The sequence below is a fragment of the Mytilus trossulus genome, chromosome 10 (genome assembly GCF_036588685.1).
Source record: "Mytilus trossulus isolate FHL-02 chromosome 10, PNRI_Mtr1.1.1.hap1, whole genome shotgun sequence".
NCBI classification, from domain to species: Eukaryota; Metazoa; Mollusca; class Bivalvia; order Mytilida; family Mytilidae; genus Mytilus; species Mytilus trossulus.
In genome coordinates, this window is record NC_086382.1 from 51,493,656 (window position 1) to 51,518,151 (window position 24,496).

The 24,496-nt window shown below is 35.6% G+C and overlaps 17 non-coding genes across 17 annotated transcripts; all 17 read right to left on the reverse strand.

Moving 5' to 3' along the window:
- Positions 1-260: 260 nt before the first annotated feature.
- Trnam-cau (transfer RNA methionine (anticodon CAU)) lies at positions 261-332 on the reverse strand. The gene has a single exon. It is a non-coding gene; the product is annotated as a tRNA-Met (tRNA).
- A 1,433-nt stretch (positions 333-1,765) lies between these two features.
- On the reverse strand, positions 1,766-1,837 carry Trnam-cau (transfer RNA methionine (anticodon CAU)). The gene has a single exon. It is a non-coding gene; the product is annotated as a tRNA-Met (tRNA).
- Positions 1,838-3,270: 1,433 nt separating this feature from the next.
- Positions 3,271-3,342, reverse strand: Trnam-cau (transfer RNA methionine (anticodon CAU)). Its single transcript has one exon. It is a non-coding gene; the product is annotated as a tRNA-Met (tRNA).
- Positions 3,343-4,775: 1,433 nt separating this feature from the next.
- On the reverse strand, positions 4,776-4,847 carry Trnam-cau (transfer RNA methionine (anticodon CAU)). Its single transcript has one exon. It is a non-coding gene; the product is annotated as a tRNA-Met (tRNA).
- A 1,433-nt stretch (positions 4,848-6,280) lies between these two features.
- Trnam-cau (transfer RNA methionine (anticodon CAU)) lies at positions 6,281-6,352 on the reverse strand. Its single transcript has one exon. It is a non-coding gene; the product is annotated as a tRNA-Met (tRNA).
- A 1,433-nt stretch (positions 6,353-7,785) lies between these two features.
- On the reverse strand, positions 7,786-7,857 carry Trnam-cau (transfer RNA methionine (anticodon CAU)). The gene has a single exon. It is a non-coding gene; the product is annotated as a tRNA-Met (tRNA).
- A 1,433-nt stretch (positions 7,858-9,290) lies between these two features.
- On the reverse strand, positions 9,291-9,362 carry Trnam-cau (transfer RNA methionine (anticodon CAU)). Its single transcript has one exon. It is a non-coding gene; the product is annotated as a tRNA-Met (tRNA).
- A 1,433-nt stretch (positions 9,363-10,795) lies between these two features.
- Trnam-cau (transfer RNA methionine (anticodon CAU)) lies at positions 10,796-10,867 on the reverse strand. The gene has a single exon. It is a non-coding gene; the product is annotated as a tRNA-Met (tRNA).
- Positions 10,868-12,300: 1,433 nt separating this feature from the next.
- On the reverse strand, positions 12,301-12,372 carry Trnam-cau (transfer RNA methionine (anticodon CAU)). The gene has a single exon. It is a non-coding gene; the product is annotated as a tRNA-Met (tRNA).
- A 1,433-nt stretch (positions 12,373-13,805) lies between these two features.
- On the reverse strand, positions 13,806-13,877 carry Trnam-cau (transfer RNA methionine (anticodon CAU)). Its single transcript has one exon. It is a non-coding gene; the product is annotated as a tRNA-Met (tRNA).
- A 1,433-nt stretch (positions 13,878-15,310) lies between these two features.
- Trnam-cau (transfer RNA methionine (anticodon CAU)) lies at positions 15,311-15,382 on the reverse strand. Its single transcript has one exon. It is a non-coding gene; the product is annotated as a tRNA-Met (tRNA).
- A 1,433-nt stretch (positions 15,383-16,815) lies between these two features.
- On the reverse strand, positions 16,816-16,887 carry Trnam-cau (transfer RNA methionine (anticodon CAU)). The gene has a single exon. It is a non-coding gene; the product is annotated as a tRNA-Met (tRNA).
- A 1,433-nt stretch (positions 16,888-18,320) lies between these two features.
- Positions 18,321-18,392, reverse strand: Trnam-cau (transfer RNA methionine (anticodon CAU)). The gene has a single exon. It is a non-coding gene; the product is annotated as a tRNA-Met (tRNA).
- A 1,433-nt stretch (positions 18,393-19,825) lies between these two features.
- Positions 19,826-19,897, reverse strand: Trnam-cau (transfer RNA methionine (anticodon CAU)). The gene has a single exon. It is a non-coding gene; the product is annotated as a tRNA-Met (tRNA).
- Positions 19,898-21,330: 1,433 nt separating this feature from the next.
- On the reverse strand, positions 21,331-21,402 carry Trnam-cau (transfer RNA methionine (anticodon CAU)). The gene has a single exon. It is a non-coding gene; the product is annotated as a tRNA-Met (tRNA).
- A 1,434-nt stretch (positions 21,403-22,836) lies between these two features.
- Positions 22,837-22,908, reverse strand: Trnam-cau (transfer RNA methionine (anticodon CAU)). The gene has a single exon. It is a non-coding gene; the product is annotated as a tRNA-Met (tRNA).
- Positions 22,909-24,341: 1,433 nt separating this feature from the next.
- Trnam-cau (transfer RNA methionine (anticodon CAU)) lies at positions 24,342-24,413 on the reverse strand. Its single transcript has one exon. It is a non-coding gene; the product is annotated as a tRNA-Met (tRNA).
- Positions 24,414-24,496: the final 83 nt, after the last annotated feature.

Consider the following 24,496-nt stretch of genomic DNA (forward strand, 5'->3'; position numbering starts at 1 on the left):
TTGTTTAAACTTTTGTTGATTAATGAGTAGCACATGTATATTATAGCTGCATAAATGACTACTTTGAGGATTCAAACGTTTACATATTGAGGGATTTCACCAACTTATTACATACATGTGATATTTTTCATACTGAATTAGTTGATTTTTCAGGATAGAGTCATAGTTTTACGATCAACTTTATTTTGACTGTAATTTCGTTTGTCATCATTTCCTGACAGTCGCCTGAAAAAAGATTTTCGTCAATGAGAAAAAATAATTAGCAGAGCGTGGTTTCGATCCACGGACCTCTGGGTTATGGGCCCAGCACGCTTCCACTGCGCCACTCTGCTCATGAGATACAGTTATGACTTTTAACTATATAGAGTGCAACCAATCACACGCGTTGCATCAGAAAACGATATTCCCGCTAAAAAGCAAATTCTTCAAGACTTTTTTCACTAACGTTATGTTCTTGACCCGCATTTTGACTAAGAGAAATTTGATTTAGTGTTCTTAATTCGTTTCAGGCCAGGCAAACCTACGTTTCCCAGAATAATAATAGCAATTTCGGGATTTCCTTGTGTGAGAAGTCTATATCATAAAGCAAATTGAGAGCAGAACAGTTGTAAATAAGTTGATCTGTCTTAAAATTTCTATAAATTTGAAATGACTCTGTTAACGAAGTTGTACCGTACATTATATATATGCTTACCGTACATTATCTATATGCTAAATGAAAGGTATAAACTATATTGTTTTCTCAACAATATCGTCAGCCTGCGTAGCTCAGTCGGTAGAGCATCAGACTTTTAATCTGAGGGTCTAGGGTTCGAGTCCCTACGTGGGCGATTGTAATTTTTGCTCCTTTGAGGTGGATTGATATCGTTTCTGTTCTAGACATCATTTGTTTATACATGTTATAGGTGTGATCCCTATACCTAAGTTTGAACGACTCTACAATGTCGTCTGATTGCAATTTTATTAGCAGCTGACGATGGACACAGCTGCATGGTATTTATATAGAAAAGCATCGATCATAAGTTTTGATTTTCTTTTAATTTCGATGCAAACGGGTCAAATAATACAATAGAAACGTATTAAGTAGACTTGTAAAATAAATCTGGTCTTTTATATCAACTATTCTGTGGTATAACAAAAAGTTTTGAGAGAAACTGTTAATTATAAATGTGCAAAATTTGGGAGTGTTCTCTAAGTAGCCTGCGTAGCTCAGTCGGTAGAGCATCAGACTTTTAATCTGAGGGTCTAGGGTTCGAGTCCCTACGTGGGCGGCTGAATTTTTGGCAAACTTTATTGTTATAGTACTATGTGTTCTTGTTATGGATAGGTTCGAAAACAAGTTTTGCTTGCAAAACATGAAAAACGTCAAAGTAAACGACAACATGATCTCCACCGCCTCTTTCCGTGACGAAAGATAGGTTTATATAATATGTGGACTGATATATCATCAATATGAGCATTTATTTTCGAACGTTCGAATAGGTATTCATGATTCTTTATCTGGTTTGTTTAAACTTTTGTTGATTAATGAGTAGCACATGTATATTATAGCTGCATAAATGACTACTTTGAGGATTCAAACGTTTACATATTGAGGGATTTCACCAACTTATTACATACATGTGATATTTTTCATACTGAATTAGTTGATTTTTCAGGATAGAGTCATAGTTTTACGATCAACTTTATTTTGACTGTAATTTCGTTTGTCATCATTTCCTGACAGTCGCCTGAAAAAAGATTTTCGTCAATGAGAAAAAATAATTAGCAGAGCGTGGTTTCGATCCACGGACCTCTGGGTTATGGGCCCAGCACGCTTCCACTGCGCCACTCTGCTCATGAGATACAGTTATGACTTTTAACTATATAGAGTGCAACCAATCACACGCGTTGCATCAGAAAACGATATTCCCGCTAAAAAGCAAATTCTTCAAGACTTTTTTCACTAACGTTATGTTCTTGACCCGCATTTTGACTAAGAGAAATTTGATTTAGTGTTCTTAATTCGTTTCAGGCCAGGCAAACCTACGTTTCCCAGAATAATAATAGCAATTTCGGGATTTCCTTGTGTGAGAAGTCTATATCATAAAGCAAATTGAGAGCAGAACAGTTGTAAATAAGTTGATCTGTCTTAAAATTTCTATAAATTTGAAATGACTCTGTTAACGAAGTTGTACCGTACATTATATATATGCTTACCGTACATTATCTATATGCTAAATGAAAGGTATAAACTATATTGTTTTCTCAACAATATCGTCAGCCTGCGTAGCTCAGTCGGTAGAGCATCAGACTTTTAATCTGAGGGTCTAGGGTTCGAGTCCCTACGTGGGCGATTGTAATTTTTGCTCCTTTGAGGTGGATTGATATCGTTTCTGTTCTAGACATCATTTGTTTATACATGTTATAGGTGTGATCCCTATACCTAAGTTTGAACGACTCTACAATGTCGTCTGATTGCAATTTTATTAGCAGCTGACGATGGACACAGCTGCATGGTATTTATATAGAAAAGCATCGATCATAAGTTTTGATTTTCTTTTAATTTCGATGCAAACGGGTCAAATAATACAATAGAAACGTATTAAGTAGACTTGTAAAATAAATCTGGTCTTTTATATCAACTATTCTGTGGTATAACAAAAAGTTTTGAGAGAAACTGTTAATTATAAATGTGCAAAATTTGGGAGTGTTCTCTAAGTAGCCTGCGTAGCTCAGTCGGTAGAGCATCAGACTTTTAATCTGAGGGTCTAGGGTTCGAGTCCCTACGTGGGCGGCTGAATTTTTGGCAAACTTTATTGTTATAGTACTATGTGTTCTTGTTATGGATAGGTTCGAAAACAAGTTTTGCTTGCAAAACATGAAAAACGTCAAAGTAAACGACAACATGATCTCCACCGCCTCTTTCCGTGACGAAAGATAGGTTTATATAATATGTGGACTGATATATCATCAATATGAGCATTTATTTTCGAACGTTCGAATAGGTATTCATGATTCTTTATCTGGTTTGTTTAAACTTTTGTTGATTAATGAGTAGCACATGTATATTATAGCTGCATAAATGACTACTTTGAGGATTCAAACGTTTACATATTGAGGGATTTCACCAACTTATTACATACATGTGATATTTTTCATACTGAATTAGTTGATTTTTCAGGATAGAGTCATAGTTTTACGATCAACTTTATTTTGACTGTAATTTCGTTTGTCATCATTTCCTGACAGTCGCCTGAAAAAAGATTTTCGTCAATGAGAAAAAATAATTAGCAGAGCGTGGTTTCGATCCACGGACCTCTGGGTTATGGGCCCAGCACGCTTCCACTGCGCCACTCTGCTCATGAGATACAGTTATGACTTTTAACTATATAGAGTGCAACCAATCACACGCGTTGCATCAGAAAACGATATTCCCGCTAAAAAGCAAATTCTTCAAGACTTTTTTCACTAACGTTATGTTCTTGACCCGCATTTTGACTAAGAGAAATTTGATTTAGTGTTCTTAATTCGTTTCAGGCCAGGCAAACCTACGTTTCCCAGAATAATAATAGCAATTTCGGGATTTCCTTGTGTGAGAAGTCTATATCATAAAGCAAATTGAGAGCAGAACAGTTGTAAATAAGTTGATCTGTCTTAAAATTTCTATAAATTTGAAATGACTCTGTTAACGAAGTTGTACCGTACATTATATATATGCTTACCGTACATTATCTATATGCTAAATGAAAGGTATAAACTATATTGTTTTCTCAACAATATCGTCAGCCTGCGTAGCTCAGTCGGTAGAGCATCAGACTTTTAATCTGAGGGTCTAGGGTTCGAGTCCCTACGTGGGCGATTGTAATTTTTGCTCCTTTGAGGTGGATTGATATCGTTTCTGTTCTAGACATCATTTGTTTATACATGTTATAGGTGTGATCCCTATACCTAAGTTTGAACGACTCTACAATGTCGTCTGATTGCAATTTTATTAGCAGCTGACGATGGACACAGCTGCATGGTATTTATATAGAAAAGCATCGATCATAAGTTTTGATTTTCTTTTAATTTCGATGCAAACGGGTCAAATAATACAATAGAAACGTATTAAGTAGACTTGTAAAATAAATCTGGTCTTTTATATCAACTATTCTGTGGTATAACAAAAAGTTTTGAGAGAAACTGTTAATTATAAATGTGCAAAATTTGGGAGTGTTCTCTAAGTAGCCTGCGTAGCTCAGTCGGTAGAGCATCAGACTTTTAATCTGAGGGTCTAGGGTTCGAGTCCCTACGTGGGCGGCTGAATTTTTGGCAAACTTTATTGTTATAGTACTATGTGTTCTTGTTATGGATAGGTTCGAAAACAAGTTTTGCTTGCAAAACATGAAAAACGTCAAAGTAAACGACAACATGATCTCCACCGCCTCTTTCCGTGACGAAAGATAGGTTTATATAATATGTGGACTGATATATCATCAATATGAGCATTTATTTTCGAACGTTCGAATAGGTATTCATGATTCTTTATCTGGTTTGTTTAAACTTTTGTTGATTAATGAGTAGCACATGTATATTATAGCTGCATAAATGACTACTTTGAGGATTCAAACGTTTACATATTGAGGGATTTCACCAACTTATTACATACATGTGATATTTTTCATACTGAATTAGTTGATTTTTCAGGATAGAGTCATAGTTTTACGATCAACTTTATTTTGACTGTAATTTCGTTTGTCATCATTTCCTGACAGTCGCCTGAAAAAAGATTTTCGTCAATGAGAAAAAATAATTAGCAGAGCGTGGTTTCGATCCACGGACCTCTGGGTTATGGGCCCAGCACGCTTCCACTGCGCCACTCTGCTCATGAGATACAGTTATGACTTTTAACTATATAGAGTGCAACCAATCACACGCGTTGCATCAGAAAACGATATTCCCGCTAAAAAGCAAATTCTTCAAGACTTTTTTCACTAACGTTATGTTCTTGACCCGCATTTTGACTAAGAGAAATTTGATTTAGTGTTCTTAATTCGTTTCAGGCCAGGCAAACCTACGTTTCCCAGAATAATAATAGCAATTTCGGGATTTCCTTGTGTGAGAAGTCTATATCATAAAGCAAATTGAGAGCAGAACAGTTGTAAATAAGTTGATCTGTCTTAAAATTTCTATAAATTTGAAATGACTCTGTTAACGAAGTTGTACCGTACATTATATATATGCTTACCGTACATTATCTATATGCTAAATGAAAGGTATAAACTATATTGTTTTCTCAACAATATCGTCAGCCTGCGTAGCTCAGTCGGTAGAGCATCAGACTTTTAATCTGAGGGTCTAGGGTTCGAGTCCCTACGTGGGCGATTGTAATTTTTGCTCCTTTGAGGTGGATTGATATCGTTTCTGTTCTAGACATCATTTGTTTATACATGTTATAGGTGTGATCCCTATACCTAAGTTTGAACGACTCTACAATGTCGTCTGATTGCAATTTTATTAGCAGCTGACGATGGACACAGCTGCATGGTATTTATATAGAAAAGCATCGATCATAAGTTTTGATTTTCTTTTAATTTCGATGCAAACGGGTCAAATAATACAATAGAAACGTATTAAGTAGACTTGTAAAATAAATCTGGTCTTTTATATCAACTATTCTGTGGTATAACAAAAAGTTTTGAGAGAAACTGTTAATTATAAATGTGCAAAATTTGGGAGTGTTCTCTAAGTAGCCTGCGTAGCTCAGTCGGTAGAGCATCAGACTTTTAATCTGAGGGTCTAGGGTTCGAGTCCCTACGTGGGCGGCTGAATTTTTGGCAAACTTTATTGTTATAGTACTATGTGTTCTTGTTATGGATAGGTTCGAAAACAAGTTTTGCTTGCAAAACATGAAAAACGTCAAAGTAAACGACAACATGATCTCCACCGCCTCTTTCCGTGACGAAAGATAGGTTTATATAATATGTGGACTGATATATCATCAATATGAGCATTTATTTTCGAACGTTCGAATAGGTATTCATGATTCTTTATCTGGTTTGTTTAAACTTTTGTTGATTAATGAGTAGCACATGTATATTATAGCTGCATAAATGACTACTTTGAGGATTCAAACGTTTACATATTGAGGGATTTCACCAACTTATTACATACATGTGATATTTTTCATACTGAATTAGTTGATTTTTCAGGATAGAGTCATAGTTTTACGATCAACTTTATTTTGACTGTAATTTCGTTTGTCATCATTTCCTGACAGTCGCCTGAAAAAAGATTTTCGTCAATGAGAAAAAATAATTAGCAGAGCGTGGTTTCGATCCACGGACCTCTGGGTTATGGGCCCAGCACGCTTCCACTGCGCCACTCTGCTCATGAGATACAGTTATGACTTTTAACTATATAGAGTGCAACCAATCACACGCGTTGCATCAGAAAACGATATTCCCGCTAAAAAGCAAATTCTTCAAGACTTTTTTCACTAACGTTATGTTCTTGACCCGCATTTTGACTAAGAGAAATTTGATTTAGTGTTCTTAATTCGTTTCAGGCCAGGCAAACCTACGTTTCCCAGAATAATAATAGCAATTTCGGGATTTCCTTGTGTGAGAAGTCTATATCATAAAGCAAATTGAGAGCAGAACAGTTGTAAATAAGTTGATCTGTCTTAAAATTTCTATAAATTTGAAATGACTCTGTTAACGAAGTTGTACCGTACATTATATATATGCTTACCGTACATTATCTATATGCTAAATGAAAGGTATAAACTATATTGTTTTCTCAACAATATCGTCAGCCTGCGTAGCTCAGTCGGTAGAGCATCAGACTTTTAATCTGAGGGTCTAGGGTTCGAGTCCCTACGTGGGCGATTGTAATTTTTGCTCCTTTGAGGTGGATTGATATCGTTTCTGTTCTAGACATCATTTGTTTATACATGTTATAGGTGTGATCCCTATACCTAAGTTTGAACGACTCTACAATGTCGTCTGATTGCAATTTTATTAGCAGCTGACGATGGACACAGCTGCATGGTATTTATATAGAAAAGCATCGATCATAAGTTTTGATTTTCTTTTAATTTCGATGCAAACGGGTCAAATAATACAATAGAAACGTATTAAGTAGACTTGTAAAATAAATCTGGTCTTTTATATCAACTATTCTGTGGTATAACAAAAAGTTTTGAGAGAAACTGTTAATTATAAATGTGCAAAATTTGGGAGTGTTCTCTAAGTAGCCTGCGTAGCTCAGTCGGTAGAGCATCAGACTTTTAATCTGAGGGTCTAGGGTTCGAGTCCCTACGTGGGCGGCTGAATTTTTGGCAAACTTTATTGTTATAGTACTATGTGTTCTTGTTATGGATAGGTTCGAAAACAAGTTTTGCTTGCAAAACATGAAAAACGTCAAAGTAAACGACAACATGATCTCCACCGCCTCTTTCCGTGACGAAAGATAGGTTTATATAATATGTGGACTGATATATCATCAATATGAGCATTTATTTTCGAACGTTCGAATAGGTATTCATGATTCTTTATCTGGTTTGTTTAAACTTTTGTTGATTAATGAGTAGCACATGTATATTATAGCTGCATAAATGACTACTTTGAGGATTCAAACGTTTACATATTGAGGGATTTCACCAACTTATTACATACATGTGATATTTTTCATACTGAATTAGTTGATTTTTCAGGATAGAGTCATAGTTTTACGATCAACTTTATTTTGACTGTAATTTCGTTTGTCATCATTTCCTGACAGTCGCCTGAAAAAAGATTTTCGTCAATGAGAAAAAATAATTAGCAGAGCGTGGTTTCGATCCACGGACCTCTGGGTTATGGGCCCAGCACGCTTCCACTGCGCCACTCTGCTCATGAGATACAGTTATGACTTTTAACTATATAGAGTGCAACCAATCACACGCGTTGCATCAGAAAACGATATTCCCGCTAAAAAGCAAATTCTTCAAGACTTTTTTCACTAACGTTATGTTCTTGACCCGCATTTTGACTAAGAGAAATTTGATTTAGTGTTCTTAATTCGTTTCAGGCCAGGCAAACCTACGTTTCCCAGAATAATAATAGCAATTTCGGGATTTCCTTGTGTGAGAAGTCTATATCATAAAGCAAATTGAGAGCAGAACAGTTGTAAATAAGTTGATCTGTCTTAAAATTTCTATAAATTTGAAATGACTCTGTTAACGAAGTTGTACCGTACATTATATATATGCTTACCGTACATTATCTATATGCTAAATGAAAGGTATAAACTATATTGTTTTCTCAACAATATCGTCAGCCTGCGTAGCTCAGTCGGTAGAGCATCAGACTTTTAATCTGAGGGTCTAGGGTTCGAGTCCCTACGTGGGCGATTGTAATTTTTGCTCCTTTGAGGTGGATTGATATCGTTTCTGTTCTAGACATCATTTGTTTATACATGTTATAGGTGTGATCCCTATACCTAAGTTTGAACGACTCTACAATGTCGTCTGATTGCAATTTTATTAGCAGCTGACGATGGACACAGCTGCATGGTATTTATATAGAAAAGCATCGATCATAAGTTTTGATTTTCTTTTAATTTCGATGCAAACGGGTCAAATAATACAATAGAAACGTATTAAGTAGACTTGTAAAATAAATCTGGTCTTTTATATCAACTATTCTGTGGTATAACAAAAAGTTTTGAGAGAAACTGTTAATTATAAATGTGCAAAATTTGGGAGTGTTCTCTAAGTAGCCTGCGTAGCTCAGTCGGTAGAGCATCAGACTTTTAATCTGAGGGTCTAGGGTTCGAGTCCCTACGTGGGCGGCTGAATTTTTGGCAAACTTTATTGTTATAGTACTATGTGTTCTTGTTATGGATAGGTTCGAAAACAAGTTTTGCTTGCAAAACATGAAAAACGTCAAAGTAAACGACAACATGATCTCCACCGCCTCTTTCCGTGACGAAAGATAGGTTTATATAATATGTGGACTGATATATCATCAATATGAGCATTTATTTTCGAACGTTCGAATAGGTATTCATGATTCTTTATCTGGTTTGTTTAAACTTTTGTTGATTAATGAGTAGCACATGTATATTATAGCTGCATAAATGACTACTTTGAGGATTCAAACGTTTACATATTGAGGGATTTCACCAACTTATTACATACATGTGATATTTTTCATACTGAATTAGTTGATTTTTCAGGATAGAGTCATAGTTTTACGATCAACTTTATTTTGACTGTAATTTCGTTTGTCATCATTTCCTGACAGTCGCCTGAAAAAAGATTTTCGTCAATGAGAAAAAATAATTAGCAGAGCGTGGTTTCGATCCACGGACCTCTGGGTTATGGGCCCAGCACGCTTCCACTGCGCCACTCTGCTCATGAGATACAGTTATGACTTTTAACTATATAGAGTGCAACCAATCACACGCGTTGCATCAGAAAACGATATTCCCGCTAAAAAGCAAATTCTTCAAGACTTTTTTCACTAACGTTATGTTCTTGACCCGCATTTTGACTAAGAGAAATTTGATTTAGTGTTCTTAATTCGTTTCAGGCCAGGCAAACCTACGTTTCCCAGAATAATAATAGCAATTTCGGGATTTCCTTGTGTGAGAAGTCTATATCATAAAGCAAATTGAGAGCAGAACAGTTGTAAATAAGTTGATCTGTCTTAAAATTTCTATAAATTTGAAATGACTCTGTTAACGAAGTTGTACCGTACATTATATATATGCTTACCGTACATTATCTATATGCTAAATGAAAGGTATAAACTATATTGTTTTCTCAACAATATCGTCAGCCTGCGTAGCTCAGTCGGTAGAGCATCAGACTTTTAATCTGAGGGTCTAGGGTTCGAGTCCCTACGTGGGCGATTGTAATTTTTGCTCCTTTGAGGTGGATTGATATCGTTTCTGTTCTAGACATCATTTGTTTATACATGTTATAGGTGTGATCCCTATACCTAAGTTTGAACGACTCTACAATGTCGTCTGATTGCAATTTTATTAGCAGCTGACGATGGACACAGCTGCATGGTATTTATATAGAAAAGCATCGATCATAAGTTTTGATTTTCTTTTAATTTCGATGCAAACGGGTCAAATAATACAATAGAAACGTATTAAGTAGACTTGTAAAATAAATCTGGTCTTTTATATCAACTATTCTGTGGTATAACAAAAAGTTTTGAGAGAAACTGTTAATTATAAATGTGCAAAATTTGGGAGTGTTCTCTAAGTAGCCTGCGTAGCTCAGTCGGTAGAGCATCAGACTTTTAATCTGAGGGTCTAGGGTTCGAGTCCCTACGTGGGCGGCTGAATTTTTGGCAAACTTTATTGTTATAGTACTATGTGTTCTTGTTATGGATAGGTTCGAAAACAAGTTTTGCTTGCAAAACATGAAAAACGTCAAAGTAAACGACAACATGATCTCCACCGCCTCTTTCCGTGACGAAAGATAGGTTTATATAATATGTGGACTGATATATCATCAATATGAGCATTTATTTTCGAACGTTCGAATAGGTATTCATGATTCTTTATCTGGTTTGTTTAAACTTTTGTTGATTAATGAGTAGCACATGTATATTATAGCTGCATAAATGACTACTTTGAGGATTCAAACGTTTACATATTGAGGGATTTCACCAACTTATTACATACATGTGATATTTTTCATACTGAATTAGTTGATTTTTCAGGATAGAGTCATAGTTTTACGATCAACTTTATTTTGACTGTAATTTCGTTTGTCATCATTTCCTGACAGTCGCCTGAAAAAAGATTTTCGTCAATGAGAAAAAATAATTAGCAGAGCGTGGTTTCGATCCACGGACCTCTGGGTTATGGGCCCAGCACGCTTCCACTGCGCCACTCTGCTCATGAGATACAGTTATGACTTTTAACTATATAGAGTGCAACCAATCACACGCGTTGCATCAGAAAACGATATTCCCGCTAAAAAGCAAATTCTTCAAGACTTTTTTCACTAACGGTATGTTCTTGACCCGCATTTTGACTAAGAGAAATTTGATTTAGTGTTCTTAATTCGTTTCAGGCCAGGCAAACCTACGTTTCCCAGAATAATAATAGCAATTTCGGGATTTCCTTGTGTGAGAAGTCTATATCATAAAGCAAATTGAGAGCAGAACAGTTGTAAATAAGTTGATCTGTCTTAAAATTTCTATAAATTTGAAATGACTCTGTTAACGAAGTTGTACCGTACATTATATATATGCTTACCGTACATTATCTATATGCTAAATGAAAGGTATAAACTATATTGTTTTCTCAACAATATCGTCAGCCTGCGTAGCTCAGTCGGTAGAGCATCAGACTTTTAATCTGAGGGTCTAGGGTTCGAGTCCCTACGTGGGCGATTGTAATTTTTGCTCCTTTGAGGTGGATTGATATCGTTTCTGTTCTAAACATCATTTGTTTATACATGTTATAGGTGTGATCCCTATACCTAAGTTTGAACGACTCTACAATGTCGTCTGATTGCAATTTTATTAGCAGCTGACGATGGACACAGCTGCATGGTATTTATATAGAAAAGCATCGATCATAAGTTTTGATTTTCTTTTAATTTCGATGCAAACGGGTCAAATAATACAATAGAAACGTATTAAGTAGACTTGTAAAATAAATCTGGTCTTTTATATCAACTATTCTGTGGTATAACAAAAAGTTTTGAGAGAAACTGTTAATTATAAATGTGCAAAATTTGGGAGTGTTCTCTAAGTAGCCTGCGTAGCTCAGTCGGTAGAGCATCAGACTTTTAATCTGAGGGTCTAGGGTTCGAGTCCCTACGTGGGCGGCTGAATTTTTGGCAAACTTTATTGTTATAGTACTATGTGTTCTTGTTATGGATAGGTTCGAAAACAAGTTTTGCTTGCAAAACATGAAAAACGTCAAAGTAAACGACAACATGATCTCCACCGCCTCTTTCCGTGACGAAAGATAGGTTTATATAATATGTGGACTGATATATCATCAATATGAGCATTTATTTTCGAACGTTCGAATAGGTATTCATGATTCTTTATCTGGTTTGTTTAAACTTTTGTTGATTAATGAGTAGCACATGTATATTATAGCTGCATAAATGACTACTTTGAGGATTCAAACGTTTACATATTGAGGGATTTCACCAACTTATTACATACATGTGATATTTTTCATACTGAATTAGTTGATTTTTCAGGATAGAGTCATAGTTTTACGATCAACTTTATTTTGACTGTAATTTCGTTTGTCATCATTTCCTGACAGTCGCCTGAAAAAAGATTTTCGTCAATGAGAAAAAATAATTAGCAGAGCGTGGTTTCGATCCACGGACCTCTGGGTTATGGGCCCAGCACGCTTCCACTGCGCCACTCTGCTCATGAGATACAGTTATGACTTTTAACTATATAGAGTGCAACCAATCACACGCGTTGCATCAGAAAACGATATTCCCGCTAAAAAGCAAATTCTTCAAGACTTTTTTCACTAACGGTATGTTCTTGACCCGCATTTTGACTAAGAGAAATTTGATTTAGTGTTCTTAATTCGTTTCAGGCCAGGCAAACCTACGTTTCCCAGAATAATAATAGCAATTTCGGGATTTCCTTGTGTGAGAAGTCTATATCATAAAGCAAATTGAGAGCAGAACAGTTGTAAATAAGTTGATCTGTCTTAAAATTTCTATAAATTTGAAATGACTCTGTTAACGAAGTTGTACCGTACATTATATATATGCTTACCGTACATTATCTATATGCTAAATGAAAGGTATAAACTATATTGTTTTCTCAACAATATCGTCAGCCTGCGTAGCTCAGTCGGTAGAGCATCAGACTTTTAATCTGAGGGTCTAGGGTTCGAGTCCCTACGTGGGCGATTGTAATTTTTGCTCCTTTGAGGTGGATTGATATCGTTTCTGTTCTAGACATCATTTGTTTATACATGTTATAGGTGTGATCCCTATACCTAAGTTTGAACGACTCTACAATGTCGTCTGATTGCAATTTTATTAGCAGCTGACGATGGACACAGCTGCATGGTATTTATATAGAAAAGCATCGATCATAAGTTTTGATTTTCTTTTAATTTCGATGCAAACGGGTCAAATAATACAATAGAAACGTATTAAGTAGACTTGTAAAATAAATCTGGTCTTTTATATCAACTATTCTGTGGTATAACAAAAAGTTTTGAGAGAAACTGTTAATTATAAATGTGCAAAATTTGGGAGTGTTCTCTAAGTAGCCTGCGTAGCTCAGTCGGTAGAGCATCAGACTTTTAATCTGAGGGTCTAGGGTTCGAGTCCCTACGTGGGCGGCTGAATTTTTGGCAAACTTTATTGTTATAGTACTATGTGTTCTTGTTATGGATAGGTTCGAAAACAAGTTTTGCTTGCAAAACATGAAAAACGTCAAAGTAAACGACAACATGATCTCCACCGCCTCTTTCCGTGACGAAAGATAGGTTTATATAATATGTGGACTGATATATCATCAATATGAGCATTTATTTTCGAACGTTCGAATAGGTATTCATGATTCTTTATCTGGTTTGTTTAAACTTTTGTTGATTAATGAGTAGCACATGTATATTATAGCTGCATAAATGACTACTTTGAGGATTCAAACGTTTACATATTGAGGGATTTCACCAACTTATTACATACATGTGATATTTTTCATACTGAATTAGTTGATTTTTCAGGATAGAGTCATAGTTTTACGATCAACTTTATTTTGACTGTAATTTCGTTTGTCATCATTTCCTGACAGTCGCCTGAAAAAAGATTTTCGTCAATGAGAAAAAATAATTAGCAGAGCGTGGTTTCGATCCACGGACCTCTGGGTTATGGGCCCAGCACGCTTCCACTGCGCCACTCTGCTCATGAGATACAGTTATGACTTTTAACTATATAGAGTGCAACCAATCACACGCGTTGCATCAGAAAACGATATTCCCGCTAAAAAGCAAATTCTTCAAGACTTTTTTCACTAACGTTATGTTCTTGACCCGCATTTTGACTAAGAGAAATTTGATTTAGTGTTCTTAATTCGTTTCAGGCCAGGCAAACCTACGTTTCCCAGAATAATAATAGCAATTTCGGGATTTCCTTGTGTGAGAAGTCTATATCATAAAGCAAATTGAGAGCAGAACAGTTGTAAATAAGTTGATCTGTCTTAAAATTTCTATAAATTTGAAATGACTCTGTTAACGAAGTTGTACCGTACATTATATATATGCTTACCGTACATTATCTATATGCTAAATGAAAGGTATAAACTATATTGTTTTCTCAACAATATCGTCAGCCTGCGTAGCTCAGTCGGTAGAGCATCAGACTTTTAATCTGAGGGTCTAGGGTTCGAGTCCCTACGTGGGCGATTGTAATTTTTGCTCCTTTGAGGTGGATTGATATCGTTTCTGTTCTAGACATCATTTGTTTATACATGTTATAGGTGTGATCCCTATACCTAAGTTTGAACGACTCTACAATGTCGTCTGATTGCAATTTTATTAGCAGCTGACGATGGACACAGCTGCATGGTATTTATATAGAAAAGCATCGATCATAAGTTTTGATTTTCTTTTAATTTCGATGCAAACGGGTCAAATAATACAATAGAAACGTATTAAGTAGACTTGTAAAATAAATCTGGTCTTTTATATCAACTATTCTGTGGTATAACAAAAAGTTTTGAGAGAAACTGTTAATTATAAATGTGCAAAATTTGGGAGTGTTCTCTAAGTAGCCTGCGTAGCTCAGTCGGTAGAGCATCAGACTTTTAATCTGAGGGTCTAGGGTTCGAGTCCCTACGTGGGCGGCTGAATTTTTGGCAAACTTTATTGTTATAGTACTATGTGTTCTTGTTATGGATAGGTTCGAAAACAAGTTTTGCTTGCAAAACATGAAAAACGTCAAAGTAAACGACAACATGATCTCCACCGCCTCTTTCCGTGACGAAAGATAGGTTTATATAATATGTGGACTGATATATCATCAATATGAGCATTTATTTTCGAACGTTCGAATAGGTATTCATGATTCTTTATCTGGTTTGTTTAAACTTTTGTTGATTAATGAGTAGCACATGTATATTATAGCTGCATAAATGACTACTTTGAGGATTCAAACGTTTACATATTGAGGGATTTCACCAACTTATTACATACATGTGATATTTTTCATACTGAATTAGTTGATTTTTCAGGATAGAGTCATAGTTTTACGATCAACTTTATTTTGACTGTAATTTCGTTTGTCATCATTTCCTGACAGTCGCCTGAAAAAAGATTTTCGTCAATGAGAAAAAATAATTAGCAGAGCGTGGTTTCGATCCACGGACCTCTGGGTTATGGGCCCAGCACGCTTCCACTGCGCCACTCTGCTCATGAGATACAGTTATGACTTTTAACTATATAGAGTGCAACCAATCACACGCGTTGCATCAGAAAACGATATTCCCGCTAAAAAGCAAATTCTTCAAGACTTTTTTCACTAACGTTATGTTCTTGACCCGCATTTTGACTAAGAGAAATTTGATTTAGTGTTCTTAATTCGTTTCAGGCCAGGCAAACCTACGTTTCCCAGAATAATAATAGCAATTTCGGGATTTCCTTGTGTGAGAAGTCTATATCATAAAGCAAATTGAGAGCAGAACAGTTGTAAATAAGTTGATCTGTCTTAAAATTTCTATAAATTTGAAATGACTCTGTTAACGAAGTTGTACCGTACATTATATATATGCTTACCGTACATTATCTATATGCTAAATGAAAGGTATAAACTATATTGTTTTCTCAACAATATCGTCAGCCTGCGTAGCTCAGTCGGTAGAGCATCAGACTTTTAATCTGAGGGTCTAGGGTTCGAGTCCCTACGTGGGCGATTGTAATTTTTGCTCCTTTGAGGTGGATTGATATCGTTTCTGTTCTAGACATCATTTGTTTATACATGTTATAGGTGTGATCCCTATACCTAAGTTTGAACGACTCTACAATGTCGTCTGATTGCAATTTTATTAGCAGCTGACGATGGACACAGCTGCATGGTATTTATATAGAAAAGCATCGATCATAAGTTTTGATTTTCTTTTAATTTCGATGCAAACGGGTCAAATAATACAATAGAAACGTATTAAGTAGACTTGTAAAATAAATCTGGTCTTTTATATCAACTATTCTGTGGTATAACAAAAAGTTTTGAGAGAAACTGTTAATTATAAATGTGCAAAATTTGGGAGTGTTCTCTAAGTAGCCTGCGTAGCTCAGTCGGTAGAGCATCAGACTTTTAATCTGAGGGTCTAGGGTTCGAGTCCCTACGTGGGCGGCTGAATTTTTGGCAAACTTTATTGTTATAGTACTATGTGTTCTTGTTATGGATAGGTTCGAAAACAAGTTTTGCTTGCAAAACATGAAAAACGTCAAAGTAAACGACAACATGATCTCCACCGCCTCTTTCCGTGACGAAAGATAGGTTTATATAATATGTGGACTGATATATCATCAATATGAGCATTTATTTTCGAACGTTCGAATAGGTATTCATGATTCTTTATCTGGTTTGTTTAAACTTTTGTTGATTAATGAGTAGCACATGTATATTATAGCTGCATAAATGACTACTTTGAGGATTCAAACGTTTACATATTGAGGGATTTCACCAACTTATTACATACATGTGATATTTTTCATACTGAATTAGTTGATTTTTCAGGATAGAGTCATAGTTTTACGATCAACTTTATTTTGACTGTAATTTCGTTTGTCATCATTTCCTGACAGTCGCCTGAAAAAAGATTTTCGTCAATGAGAAAAAATAATTAGCAGAGCGTGGTTTCGATCCACGGACCTCTGGGTTATGGGCCCAGCACGCTTCCACTGCGCCACTCTGCTCATGAGATACAGTTATGACTTTTAACTATATAGAGTGCAACCAATCACACGCGTTGCATCAGAAAACGATATTCCCGCTAAAAAGCAAATTCTTCAAGACTTTTTTCACTAACGTTATGTTCTTGACCCGCATTTTGACTAAGAGAAATTTGATTTAGTGTTCTTAATTCGTTTCAGGCCAGGCAAACCTACGTTTCCCAGAATAATAATAGCAATTTCGGGATTTCCTTGTGTGAGAAGTCTATATCATAAAGCAAATTGAGAGCAGAACAGTTGTAAATAAGTTGATCTGTCTTAAAATTTCTATAAATTTGAAATGACTCTGTTAACGAAGTTGTACCGTACATTATATATATGCTTACCGTACATTATCTATATGCTAAATGAAAGGTATAAACTATATTGTTTTCTCAACAATATCGTCAGCCTGCGTAGCTCAGTCGGTAGAGCATCAGACTTTTAATCTGAGGGTCTAGGGTTCGAGTCCCTACGTGGGCGATTGTAATTTTTGCTCCTTTGAGGTGGATTGATATCGTTTCTGTTCTAGACATCATTTGTTTATACATGTTATAGGTGTGATCCCTATACCTAAGTTTGAACGACTCTACAATGTCGTCTGATTGCAATTTTATTAGCAGCTGACGATGGACACAGCTGCATGGTATTTATATAGAAAAGCATCGATCATAAGTTTTGATTTTCTTTTAATTTCGATGCAAACGGGTCAAATAATACAATAGAAACGTATTAAGTAGACTTGTAAAATAAATCTGGTCTTTTATATCAACTATTCTGTGGTATAACAAAAAGTTTTGAGAGAAACTGTTAATTATAAATGTGCAAAATTTGGGAGTGTTCTCTAAGTAGCCTGCGTAGCTCAGTCGGTAGAGCATCAGACTTTTAATCTGAGGGTCTAGGGTTCGAGTCCCTACGTGGGCGGCTGAATTTTTGGCAAACTTTATTGTTATAGTACTATGTGTTCTTGTTATGGATAGGTTCGAAAACAAGTTTTGCTTGCAAAACATGAAAAACGTCAAAGTAAACGACAACATGATCTCCACCGCCTCTTTCCGTGACGAAAGATAGGTTTATATAATATGTGGACTGATATATCATCAATATGAGCATTTATTTTCGAACGTTCGAATAGGTATTCATGATTCTTTATCTGGTTTGTTTAAACTTTTGTTGATTAATGAGTAGCACATGTATATTATAGCTGCATAAATGACTACTTTGAGGATTCAAACGTTTACATATTGAGGGATTTCACCAACTTATTACATACATGTGATATTTTTCATACTGAATTAGTTGATTTTTCAGGATAGAGTCATAGTTTTACGATCAACTTTATTTTGACTGTAATTTCGTTTGTCATCATTTCCTGACAGTCGCCTGAAAAAAGATTTTCGTCAATGAGAAAAAATAATTAGCAGAGCGTGGTTTCGATCCACGGACCTCTGGGTTATGGGCCCAGCACGCTTCCACTGCGCCACTCTGCTCATGAGATACAGTTATGACTTTTAACTATATAGAGTGCAACCAATCACACGCGTTGCATCAGAAAACGATATTCCCGCTAAAAAGCAAATTCTTCAAGACTTTTTTCACTAACGTTATGTTCTTGACCCGCATTTTGACTAAGAGAAATTTGATTTAGTGTTCTTAATTCGTTTCAGGCCAGGCAAACCTACGTTTCCCAGAATAATAATAGCAATTTCGGGATTTCCTTGTGTGAGAAGTCTATATCATAAAGCAAATTGAGAGCAGAACAGTTGTAAATAAGTTGATCTGTCTTAAAATTTCTATAAATTTGAAATGACTCTGTTAACGAAGTTGTACCGTACATTATATATATGCTTACCGTACATTATCTATATGCTAAATGAAAGGTATAAACTATATTGTTTTCTCAACAATATCGTCAGCCTGCGTAGCTCAGTCGGTAGAGCATCAGACTTTTAATCTGAGGGTCTAGGGTTCGAGTCCCTACGTGGGCGATTGTAATTTTTGCTCCTTTGAGGTGGATTGATATCGTTTCTGTTCTAGACATCATTTGTTTATACATGTTATAGGTGTGATCCCTATACCTAAGTTTGAACGACTCTACAATGTCGTCTGATTGCAATTTTATTAGCAGCTGACGATGGACACAGCTGCATGGTATTTATATAGAAAAGCATCGATCATAAGTTTTGATTTTCTTTTAATTTCGATGCAAACGGGTCAAATAATACAATAGAAACGTATTAAGTAGACTTGTAAAATAAATCTGGTCTTTTATATCAACTATTCTGTGGTATAACAAAAAGTTTTGAGAGAAACTGTTAATTATAAATGTGCAAAATTTGGGAGTGTTCTCTAAGTAGCCTGCGTAGCTCAGTCGGTAGAGCATCAGACTTTTAATCTGAGGGTCTAGGGTTCGAGTCCCTACGTGGGCGGCTGAATTTTTGGCAAACTTTATTGTTATAGTACTATGTGTTCTTGTTATGGATAGGTTCGAAAACAAGTTTTGCTTGCAAAACATGAAAAACGTCAAAGTAAACGACAACATGATCTCCACCGCCTCTTTCCGTGACGAAAGATAGGTTTATATAATATGTGGACTGATATATCATCAATATGAGCATTTATTTTCGAACGTTCGAATAGGTATTCATGATTCTTTATCTGGTTTGTTTAAACTTTTGTTGATTAATGAGTAGCACATGTATATTATAGCTGCATAAATGACTACTTTGAGGATTCAAACGTTTACATATTGAGGGATTTCACCAACTTATTACATACATGTGATATTTTTCATACTGAATTAGTTGATTTTTCAGGATAGAGTCATAGTTTTACGATCAACTTTATTTTGACTGTAATTTCGTTTGTCATCATTTCCTGACAGTCGCCTGAAAAAAGATTTTCGTCAATGAGAAAAAATAATTAGCAGAGCGTGGTTTCGATCCACGGACCTCTGGGTTATGGGCCCAGCACGCTTCCACTGCGCCACTCTGCTCATGAGATACAGTTATGACTTTTAACTATATAGAGTGCAACCAATCACACGCGTTGCATCAGAAAACGATATTCCCGCTAAAAAGCAAATTCTTCAAGACTTTTTTCACTAACGTTATGTTCTTGACCCGCATTTTGACTAAGAGAAATTTGATTTAGTGTTCTTAATTCGTTTCAGGCCAGGCAAACCTACGTTTCCCAGAATAATAATAGCAATTTCGGGATTTCCTTGTGTGAGAAGTCTATATCATAAAGCAAATTGAGAGCAGAACAGTTGTAAATAAGTTGATCTGTCTTAAAATTTCTATAAATTTGAAATGACTCTGTTAACGAAGTTGTACCGTACATTATATATATGCTTACCGTACATTATCTATATGCTAAATGAAAGGTATAAACTATATTGTTTTCTCAACAATATCGTCAGCCTGCGTAGCTCAGTCGGTAGAGCATCAGACTTTTAATCTGAGGGTCTAGGGTTCGAGTCCCTACGTGGGCGATTGTAATTTTTGCTCCTTTGAGGTGGATTGATATCGTTTCTGTTCTAGACATCATTTGTTTATACATGTTATAGGTGTGATCCCTATACCTAAGTTTGAACGACTCTACAATGTCGTCTGATTGCAATTTTATTAGCAGCTGACGATGGACACAGCTGCATGGTATTTATATAGAAAAGCATCGATCATAAGTTTTGATTTTCTTTTAATTTCGATGCAAACGGGTCAAATAATACAATAGAAACGTATTAAGTAGACTTGTAAAATAAATCTGGTCTTTTATATCAACTATTCTGTGGTATAACAAAAAGTTTTGAGAGAAACTGTTAATTATAAATGTGCAAAATTTGGGAGTGTTCTCTAAGTAGCCTGCGTAGCTCAGTCGGTAGAGCATCAGACTTTTAATCTGAGGGTCTAGGGTTCGAGTCCCTACGTGGGCGGCTGAATTTTTGGCAAACTTTATTGTTATAGTACTATGTGTTCTTGTTATGGATAGGTTCGAAAACAAGTTTTGCTTGCAAAACATGAAAAACGTCAAAGTAAACGACAACATGATCTCCACCGCCTCTTTCCGTGACGAAAGATAGGTTTATATAATATGTGGACTGATATATCATCAATATGAGCATTTATTTTCGAACGTTCGAATAGGTATTCATGATTCTTTATCTGGTTTGTTTAAACTTTTGTTGATTAATGAGTAGCACATGTATATTATAGCTGCATAAATGACTACTTTGAGGATTCAAACGTTTACATATTGAGGGATTTCACCAACTTATTACATACATGTGATATTTTTCATACTGAATTAGTTGATTTTTCAGGATAGAGTCATAGTTTTACGATCAACTTTATTTTGACTGTAATTTCGTTTGTCATCATTTCCTGACAGTCGCCTGAAAAAAGATTTTCGTCAATGAGAAAAAATAATTAGCAGAGCGTGGTTTCGATCCACGGACCTCTGGGTTATGGGCCCAGCACGCTTCCACTGCGCCACTCTGCTCATGAGATACAGTTATGACTTTTAACTATATAGAGTGCAACCAATCACACGCGTTGCATCAGAAAACGATATTCCCGCTAAAAAGCAAATTCTTCAAGACTTTTTTCACTAACGTTATGTTCTTGACCCGCATTTTGACTAAGAGAAATTTGATTTAGTGTTCTTAATTCGTTTCAGGCCAGGCAAACCTACGTTTCCCAGAATAATAATAGCAATTTCGGGATTTCCTTGTGTGAGAAGTCTATATCATAAAGCAAATTGAGAGCAGAACAGTTGTAAATAAGTTGATCTGTCTTAAAATTTCTATAAATTTGAAATGACTCTGTTAACGAAGTTGTACCGTACATTATATATATGCTTACCGTACATTATCTATATGCTAAATGAAAGGTATAAACTATATTGTTTTCTCAACAATATCGTCAGCCTGCGTAGCTCAGTCGGTAGAGCATCAGACTTTTAATCTGAGGGTCTAGGGTTCGAGTCCCTACGTGGGCGATTGTAATTTTTGCTCCTTTGAGGTGGATTGATATCGTTTCTGTTCTAGACATCATTTGTTTATACATGTTATAGGTGTGATCCCTATACCTAAGTTTGAACGACTCTACAATGTCGTCTGATTGCAATTTTATTAGCAGCTGACGATGGACACAGCTGCATGGTATTTATATAGAAAAGCATCGATCATAAGTTTTGATTTTCTTTTAATTTCGATGCAAACGGGTCAAATAATACAATAGAAACGTATTAAGTAGACTTGTAAAATAAATCTGGTCTTTTATATCAACTATTCTGTGGTATAACAAAAAGTTTTGAGAGAAACTGTTAATTATAAATGTGCAAAATTTGGGAGTGTTCTCTAAGTAGCCTGCGTAGCTCAGTCGGTAGAGCATCAGACTTTTAATCTGAGGGTCTAGGGTTCGAGTCCCTACGTGGGCGGCTGAATTTTTGGCAAACTTTATTGTTATAGTACTATGTGTTCTTGTTATGGATAGGTTCGAAAACAAGTTTTGCTTGCAAAACATGAAAAACGTCAAAGTAAACGACAACATGATCTCCACCGCCTCTTTCCGTGACGAAAGATAGGTTTATATAATATGTGGACTGATATATCATCAATATGAGCATTTATTTTCGAACGTTCGAATAGGTATTCATGATTCTTTATCTGGTTTGTTTAAACTTTTGTTGATTAATGAGTAGCACATGTATATTATAGCTGCATAAATGACTACTTTGAGGATTCAAACGTTTACATATTGAGGGATTTCACCAACTTTATTACATACATGTGATATTTTTCATACTGAATTAGTTGATTTTTCAGGATAGAGTCATAGTTTTACGATCAACTTTATTTTGACTGTAATTTCGTTTGTCATCATTTCCTGACAGTCGCCTGAAAAAAGATTTTCGTCAATGAGAAAAAATAATTAGCAGAGCGTGGTTTCGATCCACGGACCTCTGGGTTATGGGCCCAGCACGCTTCCACTGCGCCACTCTGCTCATGAGATACAGTTATGACTTTTAACTATATAGAGTGCAACCAATCACACGCGTTGCATCAGAAAACGATATTCCCGCTAAAAAGCAAATTCTTCAAGACTTTTTTCACTAACGTTATGTTCTTGACCCGCATTTTGACTAAGAGAAATTTGATTTAGTGTTCTTAATTCGTTTCAGGCCAGGCAAACCTACGTTTCCCAGAATAATAATAGCAATTTCGGGATTTCCTTGTGTGAGAAGTCTATATCATAAAGCAAATTGAGAGCAGAACAGTTGTAAATAAGTTGATCTGTCTTAAAATTTCTATAAATTTGAAATGACTCTGTTAACGAAGTTGTACCGTACATTATATATATGCTTACCGTACATTATCTATATGCTAAATGAAAGGTATAAACTATATTGTTTTCTCAACAATATCGTCAGCCTGCGTAGCTCAGTCGGTAGAGCATCAGACTTTTAATCTGAGGGTCTAGGGTTCGAGTCCCTACGTGGGCGATTGTAATTTTTGCTCCTTTGAGGTGGATTGATATCGTTTCTGTTCTAGACATCATTTGTTTATACATGTTATAGGTGTGATCCCTATACCTAAGTTTGAACGACTCTACAATGTCGTCTGATTGCAATTTTATTAGCAGCTGACGATGGACACAGCTGCATGGTATTTATATAGAAAAGCATCGATCATAAGTTTTGATTTTCTTTTAATTTCGATGCAAACGGGTCAAATAATACAATAGAAACGTATTAAGTAGACTTGTAAAATAAATCTGGTCTTTTATATCAACTATTCTGTGGTATAACAAAAAGTTTTGAGAGAAACTGTTAATTATAAATGTGCAAAATTTGGGAGTGTTCTCTAAGTAGCCTGCGTAGCTCAGTCGGTAGAGCATCAGACTTTTAATCTGAGGGTCTAGGGTTCGAGTCCCTACGTGGGCGGCTGAATTTTTGGCAAACTTTATTGTTATAGTACTATGTGTTCTTGTTATGGATAGGTTCGAAAACAAGTTTTGCTTGCAAAACATGAAAAACGTCAAAGTAAACGACAACATGATCTCCACCGCCTCTTTCCGTGACGAAAGATAGGTTTATATAATATGTGGACTGATATATCATCAATATGAGCATTTATTTTCGAACGTTCGAATAGGTATTCATGATTCTTTATCTGGTTTGTTTAAACTTTTGTTGATTAATGAGTAGCACATGTATATTATAGCTGCATAAATGACTACTTTGAGGATTCAAACGTTTACATATTGAGGGATTTCACCAACTTATTACATACATGTGATATTTTTCATACTGAATTAGTTGATTTTTCAGGATAGAGTCATAGTTTTACGATCAACTTTATTTTGACTGTAATTTCGTTTGTCATCATTTCCTGACAGTCGCCTGAAAAAAGATTTTCGTCAATGAGAAAAAATAATTAGCAGAGCGTGGTTTCGATCCACGGACCTCTGGGTTATGGGCCCAGCACGCTTCCACTGCGCCACTCTGCTCATGAGATACAGTTATGACTTTTAACTATATAGAGTGCAACCAATCACACGCGTTGCATCAGAAAACGATATTCCCGCTAAAA